Raw genomic sequence first — 11763 nt, forward strand, 5'->3', positions numbered from 1 at the left:
AAATAGTCTATAAATGTCTATTAAGCCCATTTGTTCTAGTTCATTATTTATTTCCTTGTGCCTTCTCTGATTATTTGTTATTAGTTGCAAGGAGGGGTGCTAAGTCCCCTATTATTCATTACTGTCAACATAACGTCCTCTCAGTGGTAGTTGCTTAATTCATTTTGGTGCTTCTTCACTTCGAGCATACAAATTATTAAGTATTAAATCTGTTACATAAGCCTTTAACCATGACATAGTATCTGAATGCCAGGTACCTAACTCTTCCCACTTCATCACTTGTGGAACACTTGGTTCACCCAAGGGGCTTGGTCCAGGATTCAGAACCTGTCAAAGAGGAGAGGAGGGGGCCCACCATAGCCATGCCACCAGACCCTGTGCCAGGCTGTTTCACTCAGGGTGTCCCAGAGGGGGGCAGGTGAGAGCCCTCCCCACCACAAGGGACCCAGCCCCGGCAGCTGAAAACCTCTACAACCCTACCGCTGCCAGGCTCAAGGCCGCTCTCCATACACTTGGGCCAAGCCGCATGCATGAGTGAAGCCTGACAAAACCCAAGTAGGCGGAGCTTTGTGAGTCGAGACACTGGATTCAACTGGACCAGGAGCAGAGATCCTCTGCCTGTTTCCTCCTGGCTTCAGTGACCCAGGGGTCATGCCCATAAGTCACCTCTTGCCAGCGCCAGATAATCTCATCACCAGCCACCATCCAGATCACATGGATTTTTCTCCCAGAAGAGAGCAGCAACATGATGCCCTCCATAGCCATGCCACCGGACCCCACGCCAGGTTGTTTCACTCGGGGCACCCCAGAAGGAGGTGGGTGAGAGCCCTCACCACCCCAAGGAACCCAGCTCCAGCAACTGAAAACCTTCAGAACCCAACCGCGCCACGCTCAAGGCCGTTCCCCACATGCCCAGGCTGAGCCTCACGCATGAATGAACCTATTCCTGAACCACACAGCCGCATTCATGCCTGTGTCACGCATCATAAGACACTGATTACCCATTCTCCAAGAGTACCACACCACAGTTAATGGGATTCAAATACTAGGCAACTAATCATAGAGGGAAATATATATATATGCATTTATTATTTTTCAGATATATAGCGAAAGTTCACATCACTCCACCTTTAACAACATGTTAGTGATATCCTAAAGAAGGTCTTAATGGCCCCTGCCAAAATAGAACAATCTTCACACTGTTTCCCCTATGGATACTTTTTTGTAGCGTTTTCAGCAGTTTTTCATAACAAACAACACAAAATATATTATTTCTATTGTGCTTTGGGACAGGGATTGGGGTTTGGGATGGTAACATCCCAGACATAGTGGTGGAAAGGTGTCATGGTGGTGGGATTGGTGCTTGAATATTAAATTTAATCAAATATTGTGGACTACCTTATAAAGTTAAAATTGAAAAAAAATAGGAGAGGAGTGGGCAGGGGACTAACATAGCCTTGGAGGGCATTGCCTTTGCACGGGCACCTTTGCACTCTCTATTCTCAGGAAGGACTCGCATCCCTTGCACTCTAAGGTCTCCAGACTCTGGCAGTGCCAGTCTCTGGACAGTCTCACAGGGCTCTCTCACAGACTCTCAGTGTCTGTGTGGGTTGTCTGGGTTCCTCAGGGGTCTTGAATTTCTCCTTAGCCCCTTCAGTGGCAACCAACCCCTCTATCCTGCAGTTCCCTAGCTAGGAGCAGCCTCCTCAGTCTTAGCAAGCACACAGTTTGAGGCCAGAAAGGTAGTACAGCATGGAAAGCCTTACACATGATGGACCTGGGTTCCATCCCCAACACCCCATATGGTTCCCCAGCCCCAGCAGGATTGATGCCTGAACACGGAGCCAGGAGTAAGTCCTGAGCACTGATGGGTGTGACCCCCAAACCAAATGAACACTAATATGAATGATCATTAGAGTACAGTCACAAAGAGAGAAGGTAACAAAGCCAGCACAACATCAAAGACACTGTTTTCCTCAGTCCTATCCCCACGGTTCTGTTGTTTTGCTGAGTCTCCTGTGAGGCAGAGACTGAAGATTAACTGTACACTTGTCAAGAGAATCCTAACATCTGGCATTTCCCCAGCATTGTTCATCATATTAGGCTGAACATCATATTAGTGTTCATTTGGTTTGGGGATCACACCCATCAGTGCTCAGGACTTACTCCTGGCTCCGTGTTCAGGCATCAATCCTGCTGGGGCTGGGGAACCATATGGGGTGTTGGGGATGGAACCCAGGTCCATCATGTGTAAGACTTTCCATGCTGTATTACCTTTCTGTTACTTTGTTAAAGCTGGAAATCTATACTGTCAATGGAAGTACAGCTATACATGTCTTTAAAAAGTTATTTTAGGGGCTGGAGAGATAGTACAGTGGGAAGGGCACTTGCCTGTGTACAGACCACCACTAGTGGTCGTCAAAGCCCTAGCCAGATAGGGCATTCAAACTCAGTACATCAAGATCCTCCACAAGCTAATATAAAATAACAGAATAGGAGACTAATATCCAAGAATACTAGAAATAAGTACCAGTAGGTTGGCTCCATGGCTTGGAAGCTGGTCTCACATGCTGGGGATAAAAGCAGCTCAGATAGAAAAGGGAACACCAAGTAAAATGTGGTTGGAGATCCCGCCCAGGAAGGGAGATGCGTGCTGACAGTAGACTAGAGACTGAACACAATGGCCACTCAATACCCCTACTGCAAACCACAACACCCAATTGGAGAGAGAGAGTATCCTGCCACAGAGGCAGGGTGGGGTGGGGGAGAGATGGGATTGGGGGGGTAGGGGTACTGGGTTTATTGGTGATGGAGAACGGGCACTGGTGGAGGGATGTGTTTGTGAACACTGTATGAGGGAAAAACAAGTTCTAACATGTGTGAATCTGTATCTGTATCCTCATGGTGATTCACTAATTAAAGAATAAAATAATTTTTTTTAAAAAAAGATCCTCCACAAGCTGATTCACCACCAAGATCTCACCATTCTACAAGGAAGTGATCATTGATGTAAAGAGAGGGGTTCGGCAGGGTGATACCATTTCACCGAAACTCTTCAGTTTGAGAATGTCATGCGATGACTGGGATGGGAAGGAATGGGAGTGAAGATAGACAGTCGGCAACTACACCACCTCCTCTTCGCTGACGATATCATTCTAATAACACCAAACATTAGCCAAGTGGCACAAATGCTGGCCAACTTTGACCGTGAGTGTGGAAAAGTCGGACTGCAGCTGAATCTCAGCAAAAAATGGAAAACAAACTAGTCCCTAAGATTCTATTTGCTCTCAATAGAATGAGCATCTCCAAATGCAGCAGCTATGTGTACCTGGGTCCAGAACTCAACATGAGGAACAAGTTGGTGCCAGAACTGTGCAGGAGGAAGAGAGCAGCATGGAACACCTTCAAGATTGTCAAAGAAATGGTTAAGAGGACGAAGAAACTTCGGCTCTGAGCACACCATTCTTCCTGCACTAACAACATACACCTCAGAGACCTGGGCCCTACACAAATAGGATGAGAACGCTATTTGGATATCCCAAAGAGGACTCGAAAGAGCTATGCTTGGAGTATCACGTTTCACTCAAGTGAGAGAAGGAATCCGGAGTTTCAACCTCCATCGACGGTCAAGAATCAGGGACGCTGTCTCGTTTGCCAAGGCTTCAAAAATCAGATGTGCTGGACATGTAATGCTATTCAGAGACAACCACTGAACTAGAACTGACTGGATTCCACGGGACGTCAAAAGACCGTGTGCCCACCCCCCAACAAGATGGTCAGACTTTTTCGTCAAAAGCCTGAATGAATGGTTTGAGGCTCTTCCTGTTCCTGGAGCGAGCAGGTGTCATTGGGCTACTCTAGCATGTGACAGGGATGAATGGAGACGTTATTGTTGCTCACTGGAGCAAATCGAAGATCAACGGGATAACAAGTGATGACAAGTGACAAGTGAGTGATACAGCCTACCCAGATTCGCTTCCTGCATTGTACATGGCCCCTGGAACACCTCTAGGATCTAGTCCTGACCATCCCTAGGTGTGGGATCCCTCCCACATTGTTTTCAATTTACATGTATGATTGTTATTCATTGTAAGCTAGCTTTTCTCTTGAAAATTGTGTTTTCTTGCAAGCAGCAAAATGCTAGGATTTGTTTAGACCCCTTAGTGACTCTAGTCCTTTGATGAATGAAGTCAGACCATGAATGTGAATGACCATTTAAGCTAATTATTGATGGATATAGTCATTTGATATTTTGTTATCATAGGTGTCTTATTGACCTGTCACTGTTCCTTTTGCTTTTCACACATTTTCTTCTCTTGAACTTTAACCTGATTCTTTTGCACTGAGTTTGAGTTTCTTTTCTAGTTTTATTTTTGTTGGATTTTCTGTCATGGTTTTTTAAAAATGTTTTCCTGATGTTTATATATATAATGTTCTATGCTTCTGGCCTATTGGTAGAGCCATCTTTTCATTTATTTTATTTTCATGTTAGTAGGTGTCATTCTTATTCTCCTCTCTGCTTCTAACAAGTTTCACAACTTGTCTGAAGAAAAACTTTTCTAAAAGAAATTTTTCTTTTAGAAAATTAAAAATTAATTTTTTTCTGTGAAATTTCCATTAAAAACCGGCAGAGAACTATAGAGAAGCCTGAGAATAGGCAGGCTCTTTTAAAGATGAGAACATAATTTAAAACACAAGAAAACAGAGGTGGTTCTGAAAGACAATGAGATCACCAAAAAGTACTTGGTAATCAGATTTTTATGTACAATGATAAAAATGAAAATCTTGAATTGCCACTAGATATCATAACCACTCATATAAAACCAGACATGACAGTGAATTATTATTTTTTATCTCAGATGAAAATTCTAATTCTCTAGCTTAAAGGAATGTAGTTAGGAAGCAGAAAACCTCAAACACGTTTCAAAATATAAGTAAATTATATATTCACCAAATATCACATTAAATTAACTGTCATCCCATTGTTCATCAATTTGCTCAAGCAGGCACCAGTAACGTCTCTCATTGAGAGACTTATTGTTACTGTTTTGGCATATCCAATACACACAGGTAGCTTGTCAGGCTCTGCCATGCAGGCTCCATACTCGAGGTAGCTTGCTGGGCTCTCTGAGAGGGGCAGAGGAATCGAACATGGGTCGGCTGCGTGAAAGGCGAACGCCCAACTGCTGTGCTATTGCTCCTGTTAAAAGCTATATGTATATCAAATATCACATAGTTGATATAAACCCTATATACTCCATAAAAAAAAATAAGTGTGATTTTTCTCTTGAGACCCACCTTCTCCTTTTCCCAAGCAGAATTAAAATAAAACCTTTCTTCCTTGAGGTAATACTGATAAAGAAAGGCATGAAAGAAGCCTGGAAACAAACACTTGTAAGAGCAGGTAAGCAAAGGAGTGTTAATTAAGGCTTCGAGTCTTCACAAACACATGGGGATATTATTAGCATTTTGAGTTTCCAAGTTCTTCCCCCTTCTCTAACAGCATCTCAAAAGGCACATGTATTTCTCTGGGAGCCAGTTTGGTTTTGTTACTGAAATTTGTGTTGCGTTCCATTCATCTTCATTAATTCAGCAATGGAGCTTCGACAGATTCTCTGATCCACTTGACTTCTATTTGGGGCATTTGTTGAAAAGTGTTTTGAAAAATGCATGGTACAGGCAGAATCTTTAATATCACATCAGGACCTTGTGTTTTGTCTCCGTGGTTAATGTGCCCTACAAATGTAGCTGAGAGTCTTATTCCAGTGATCTGTTTTTAGCTAGAAGCAGCATTTATCCTGACCCAACAATTGCATGGTGTGTTGGGATATGTCAGGTTGTAATAACAAATAGATCCAACATGTAATGCCTCCAAATAATAGAATTTCTCATTTATGTGATAGTCCAGGGTTGGATCAGGGTAGTTTAGGTCACCGAGGGCTGTCTGTTTCACTCAGTTTTTCAAGGCCCCAGGCTAGTAATGACTTTGTCATTTTTGACAAGTCTTGGAAGTCAATAAAAATGAGGAGAGTTTGAAATAATGTGTGTGTGGGTAGGGGTGGAGGGAGAGGCTATTATGACAAACATCTCTTTGGTATATATTTCATTCTCTGTAATTTAGTTACTTGGCCACACCAATGTGTAAAATTGCAGAAATCAGTTTTGAGTGCCGGGAAAGAGGTTTTAGTAAATAACTAGAGTCTTATGACAGATACAAAAAAAGAAAATTGACACTAGCTGTCTCAGGGACCTCACAGAAAAAAGTAGACCCTTCTTTTTTCTTCAACGGGTTTGTTATTATGTCCTTCCCCTACCCCCCACTTACATTTCAAAAAATATATTTGTACTCAGTCAATAGATTAAAGAATCATATACAATGTGAATATAAGACACATATCTTGCATAACAGTCTTGGGAACTTAGAAACTCTCTTCCAGCCCCCACCCAGCCAACTCCCACATGTAGGATACGTGCCTGCTATAGTGGAAGCATAAGAATATGGAAGACACTGAATATTTAATTTCCCCCTCTAGGAATATGCAATAGTTTTTATGGAAGAAGAGACATAATAATAAACATGATAAAATGTTATAGCAGCACACTATCACTTATATTTAAATTATAAAATCAGGAGAAGCAGCACACTTTCCCCGGAAGCTCCTTATTCATTGTCTTACACACACAGCACACACAAGTATCTTAGGCATGAAAGAAATAGTTGAAGATGGATTGCATTTGAATCAGAGAATCAATTCGTTAATTCTATAAGCAATGATTTTAGATTTCAAAAAAATCTTGCCTAGGAAGCATGGCAGTCTGCCAGCATGTTTCTGTGCCTGTCCTCTAGATTTCTCTTCTTGCAATTAAATGAATAAGAGTCACTAAATTGCATTTTATTTCTCTTCTGTCATTTATCATTTCATTTCTCTTCTGTTTTTTAATTATTAAAACAATGAAATCACAGGTGAGAACCTACCTGTGCTGGAGAATCACTCTGGATGGGTGTGGGGAAATGTGACTGACTCACAACTATTTAATCAAAGGATTACCACAATCCATCTCTAGTTTAAAGAGAGAATTTTTTTCCAAGTTTTGCTGTATTGAAATTCTGTCTAGAACTTTGCATTAGGCCACGAATTCTCCAAATTCAATAAGAGGAAATGTAAAAGATATTTTCTTCAAATGCCTCCAGCTGGCCATCTGCCCTAATCACATACAGCACTCAAAATTGTTTTCTGCTGGCAATAATAGGATCTATAAAGAGTACTACTGTGGAGTGATTTGAGAGCGCATGGAGCATTGTGACCCTCGCCTCCATGAGCCAAGCAAGCCTGGACGGGAATGCAAAGTCAGACGCTGACATAGTCTGAGCGTGGGTGCAGCCAGCTCTGATGGCTGTGCATGCTCGCTCAAATTTTTCAGAAGGGCAAAGGACAGGCGATTAGCTGATGACCGTGTGCCCTCAGAGAGCAATCCTTTGTGGCAGTGCAATTATTGCAATAATTCAGCAAAGTGGGAATTTTAAAAAGATGTTGCCTCTAGGTGCAGTTTTGAGCCCTCCACCTGTTCCAGTCCCATGGCACCATACATAGTGTTTATGAGAGATGGACTCCAGGGCCAATCAGAGCTAGAGGAAAACAGGCTGCTGAAGATCTGACCTAGGAATTCAGGCAGGTCCTCTGTGAGTCACACCGGTGTCTGATGCCTCTATCTCACTAAGGCTGTGGAATGAGCCAGCCCTTTGTCATTCTGATTTGGTTAGACTCTAAACAAAGGGTCAGTAGGCACTGAGAAGAGGAAGCTGCAAAGGTGAGAGAACATAGACCCTGCAGAGGAAAGTTCTAGGTTCATAACTTCTATGTCTCTTTACCCTTCCCTGCCATGACAAATCAATCACCTCCTTCAGACCCAGTTTCTTCCTCTTTAAGGGGAAAATCACAGCAGCACGCACCAAGACTCCCTGCCAAATGACTGCAATATCTTTGAAAGAGCTTTGAAAACTAAGTGTTATAAATACTCTTCTGTAATACTCTAGATTTACAAAAGAATTCTTCACTGAGATCCTGACATTAGGGCACTAATTTCTTCGGAAGGAATAAAGCATTTATCAACCCATTTGATGAAGACAGTCCCCACATGCAAAAGTAATATACATGGTAATAAGACCAGTACTTCTCATTTACCTGGGCACATTGCATTAGTCTTTAAGGTTTTCAGAGCATGCTCTTTCAACTGGTGTAATGACTGTGGGCTGGAGCAATGCTGGTCCCCTTGCTCAGCTATGTTGAAAGGGCACATGTACTGTGTCTCTGCCTTGTTCCATGTGCCCTTTGTAAAGTGAGGATTTATGCCATAACAATATAGATATACAGTAAATGAGATACTGATATCCCATTCTTCTGAGACAGGCACAGAAAAAATGAGAAACATGCTCATAAGCAATGCTATAGTTTAGTGCTGCAATAGCATTTAGCCTCCTATAACTCAACCAGGAGTCAACAGACAATATTGTTACATGAAACCTTTCTGACTGACTGAGTTACAGGTTCTCCTCAGAAGGGTCTTCTAGGGACTGGAGCAATAGCACAGTGGGTAGGGCGTTTGCTTTGCAAGCGGCCGACCCAGGTTCGATTCCCAGTATCCCATATGGTCCCCTGAGCACCACCAGGAGTGGTTCCTGAGTGCAGAGCCAGGAATACCCCCTGTGCATCGCCAGGTATGACCCAAAAAAGCAAAAAAAAAAAAAAGGTCTTCCAGTTCCCAACCCTACCCAGTATACTATAACTTTGGCTCCCTCCTTACCCCCTGACCATCAAGTAGATTCTTGGATGTCAGGGTTGTGCCTTGTCTTGTCTGTCAAGTCAAAGAAAAGAGAACACAAATTCTACCAGTTCCTGCTTAAGACCCAGGAGAAACCAGTTTTGTGGGCCAGCAAGTGACACCGACTTAAAAAAAAAAATAGAGCCCTGGTACTATGTCAGTAGTGGGACCTACTCACAGAGATACTGATTTAAAGTAGGAGAGAAAATCTCTACAGAGATTCCTGGCAGTACTTGTCTCATTATGTGTTTCTAACGAGAAGACCAGGGCTGGTTTTAGTGCACCCAAACCCATGTAGTAAATTTTGACCTTCAATGTGTTAACTTTCCTGACCCTCTATTCCTCTATGTAGGAATTCCAACAGTTCTGAAATATCTGCAAAATCAGCAGCTATTCACCAAACATTAAATACCTCTCAGAAACAATATGCCTACTTCTAGAACAACTGGAGTGAAAAAATTGGACACTTTCTGCTCCAATAGAGATACTGGTCTAAAGGAAGGCATTTATAAAAAGCTAAGGAAATGTTAAACATTTCTTCAAGGACTCAGTAAAATTGAGTAAAGCATGTGGCAAATAGCAGTCAATATAAGTCAGTATATGGCATAGAGACTGGGTCAAATTTATAGAAATTTGCATATGTAACAATTGGACCACTTCTAAGAGCTTAAATGGGATATCACTTACAAAAGCTGTTGTTCTCTCCTAAGGGAATATCCTTTTATTGGAGGGACTCCAGGAAAAACAGAACATGAAATCTGCACCTGATAAACACAGGATGATCATGTTTATCTATGGTAGCACTCTAGCACTCTCATCCCATTGTTCATCAATTTGCTCGGGCAGGCACAAGTAACATCTCCATTGTGAGACTTATTGTTATTGTTTTGGGCATATTGAATACGCCACGGGGGTAACTTGCCAGGCTCTGCCGTGCGGGTGGGATACTCTCACTCTCGGTAGCTTGCCAGGCTATCTGAGAGGGACGGAGGAATCGAACCCGGGTTGGCCGCGTGCAAGGCTAACACCGCTCTACCTGCTGTACTATCGCTCCAGTCCCATTTATCTATGGTATGCAGAGTAACAAGATGAAGGGATTCTATAGTGTAGAAGGGGGATTCCTAGACCAACCTTTACCTCAGAGTATAAAGAGGGGAAAGTCAGAAAAGGGAAGAAATTGGGGGCGGGGTGCAAAAAGAGTCATGGAAAGCAATGGAGTGGGTAAGGGTCAAGGAACTTAGCTACAATGATCATGTACAGGAGTGGTAAAGCTCTACATCCAAACCACAGAGTCAACAACAGTGAAGCCATGAGACCCAAAATACAACAACTGAACTTTAAAATGTATCTTTTATTTTAATTTTTAAAATTTTATTGAATCACCGTGAGATAGTTACAAGCTTTCATGTTTGGGTTACAATCTCACAATGATCAAACACCCATCCCTCCACCAGTGCACATTCCCCACCACCAAGAAAATGTACCTTTTAAAGTGACAGGTTTGGGGGATATGGAAGGAAGAGAGCCTGGGAATATTGGTGAATGGAAATTGACACTGGCGGAGGAATTTGTGCTAAAATATTGTACTTCTAAAACTCAACTATCAATAACTTTGTAAATCACAATTCTTTAATTAAAGAAATTTAAAACACATCTGAGTGAAGCATAGTCAAGTTTGTAAAAGTTAGGAATACCTGAATTTTTATGTGCTCTACACATCAAATCTGTTTGAAATTTGACATATAGCTTGGACTTTTCAGAAGGAAGTAACTAGAAAAGTTCAAAGTGATAATATGCTTGCAGCTAAACGAAGCTGCAATGACCACACAAAGACATTTTAGAAATGGCCCTGCAGGAGTCACCCAGTAATGGCCTACTTGGGCTAGACCCTCTCCACTAAAGGCCAGGCCTACTGTAGCAAAAATGAAAAAGGAAATTGAGGCAATTTTCTAAGTAATTTAGGGGAAAAGCACTTTCATCTGGATTCTCAAGGTACAATGATTGGCACAAATATCTGCCCTAGTGGTGGAGACCTGGCCTTTGTAGACCAAGGCCAAAGTCAATCACCCTGGAAATATAGGTGTGGGCTATGAACAGAAGGGAAAGAATTAAGAGAAAAGCAGATACTTTTTTCTGAAAAAGAAAACAATTTTTAATTTTTTTATTGAATACCTGAGAGATAGATCATTACAAAGCTGTACATGATTGGATTTAAGTCATACAATGGTCCAACGCCCAATTATACTTCCTACCACCAATGTCCCCCATTCCCCTCTCACCAACCCCCACAACCTGCCTGTATGCCAGACACTTTTCTTCTTCTTTTCTCTCCTTTTGTGCATTATGGTTTGCAATATAGGTCCTAAGAGGTCATCATGTTTGTTAAGGGACTCCAGAAGACTGGAGTGGCTTTTTTATTTTTTTTATTTTTTTTTCACTTTATGTTTAAGTTTATTTAATAGGAAGAAAAGTTTTGACATAGAACGCATGACTCAGATGAATAAATTTGTAATAGCACTGTCACTGTCATCTCATTATTCATTGATTTGCCGGAGAGAGCACCAGTAATGTCTCCATTGTGAGACATGCAAATGTGTAATGAAATTGTAAAATCAAAGAACTAATTTTGTTTCAATAATCTTCCATGAGTAGTAAGTACAATGCTTTAGGATGCAAAATATTTACATATATATGCCCAAGATTGTGTTTGATTGTATTACAGACAGAAATATTATAAAAATAATTCACATCATTTAAGGCAAACTATTTCAGTGATTAATACAGAGTTTCAATGTAATACATTCTTTTTTTTTTCCTTAAAGAAATATTTTATTGAACCACCGTGAAAACAAGAAAAAAAAATACAAAGCTTTCAGGTTTAAGTCACAGTCAAATACTGATTAAACCACCATCCCTTCACCAGTGCACCCGTTCCACCACCAA

Source organism: Sorex araneus, chromosome 1 (assembly GCF_027595985.1).
Source record: "Sorex araneus isolate mSorAra2 chromosome 1, mSorAra2.pri, whole genome shotgun sequence".
NCBI lineage: Eukaryota > Metazoa > Chordata > Mammalia > Eulipotyphla > Soricidae > Sorex > Sorex araneus.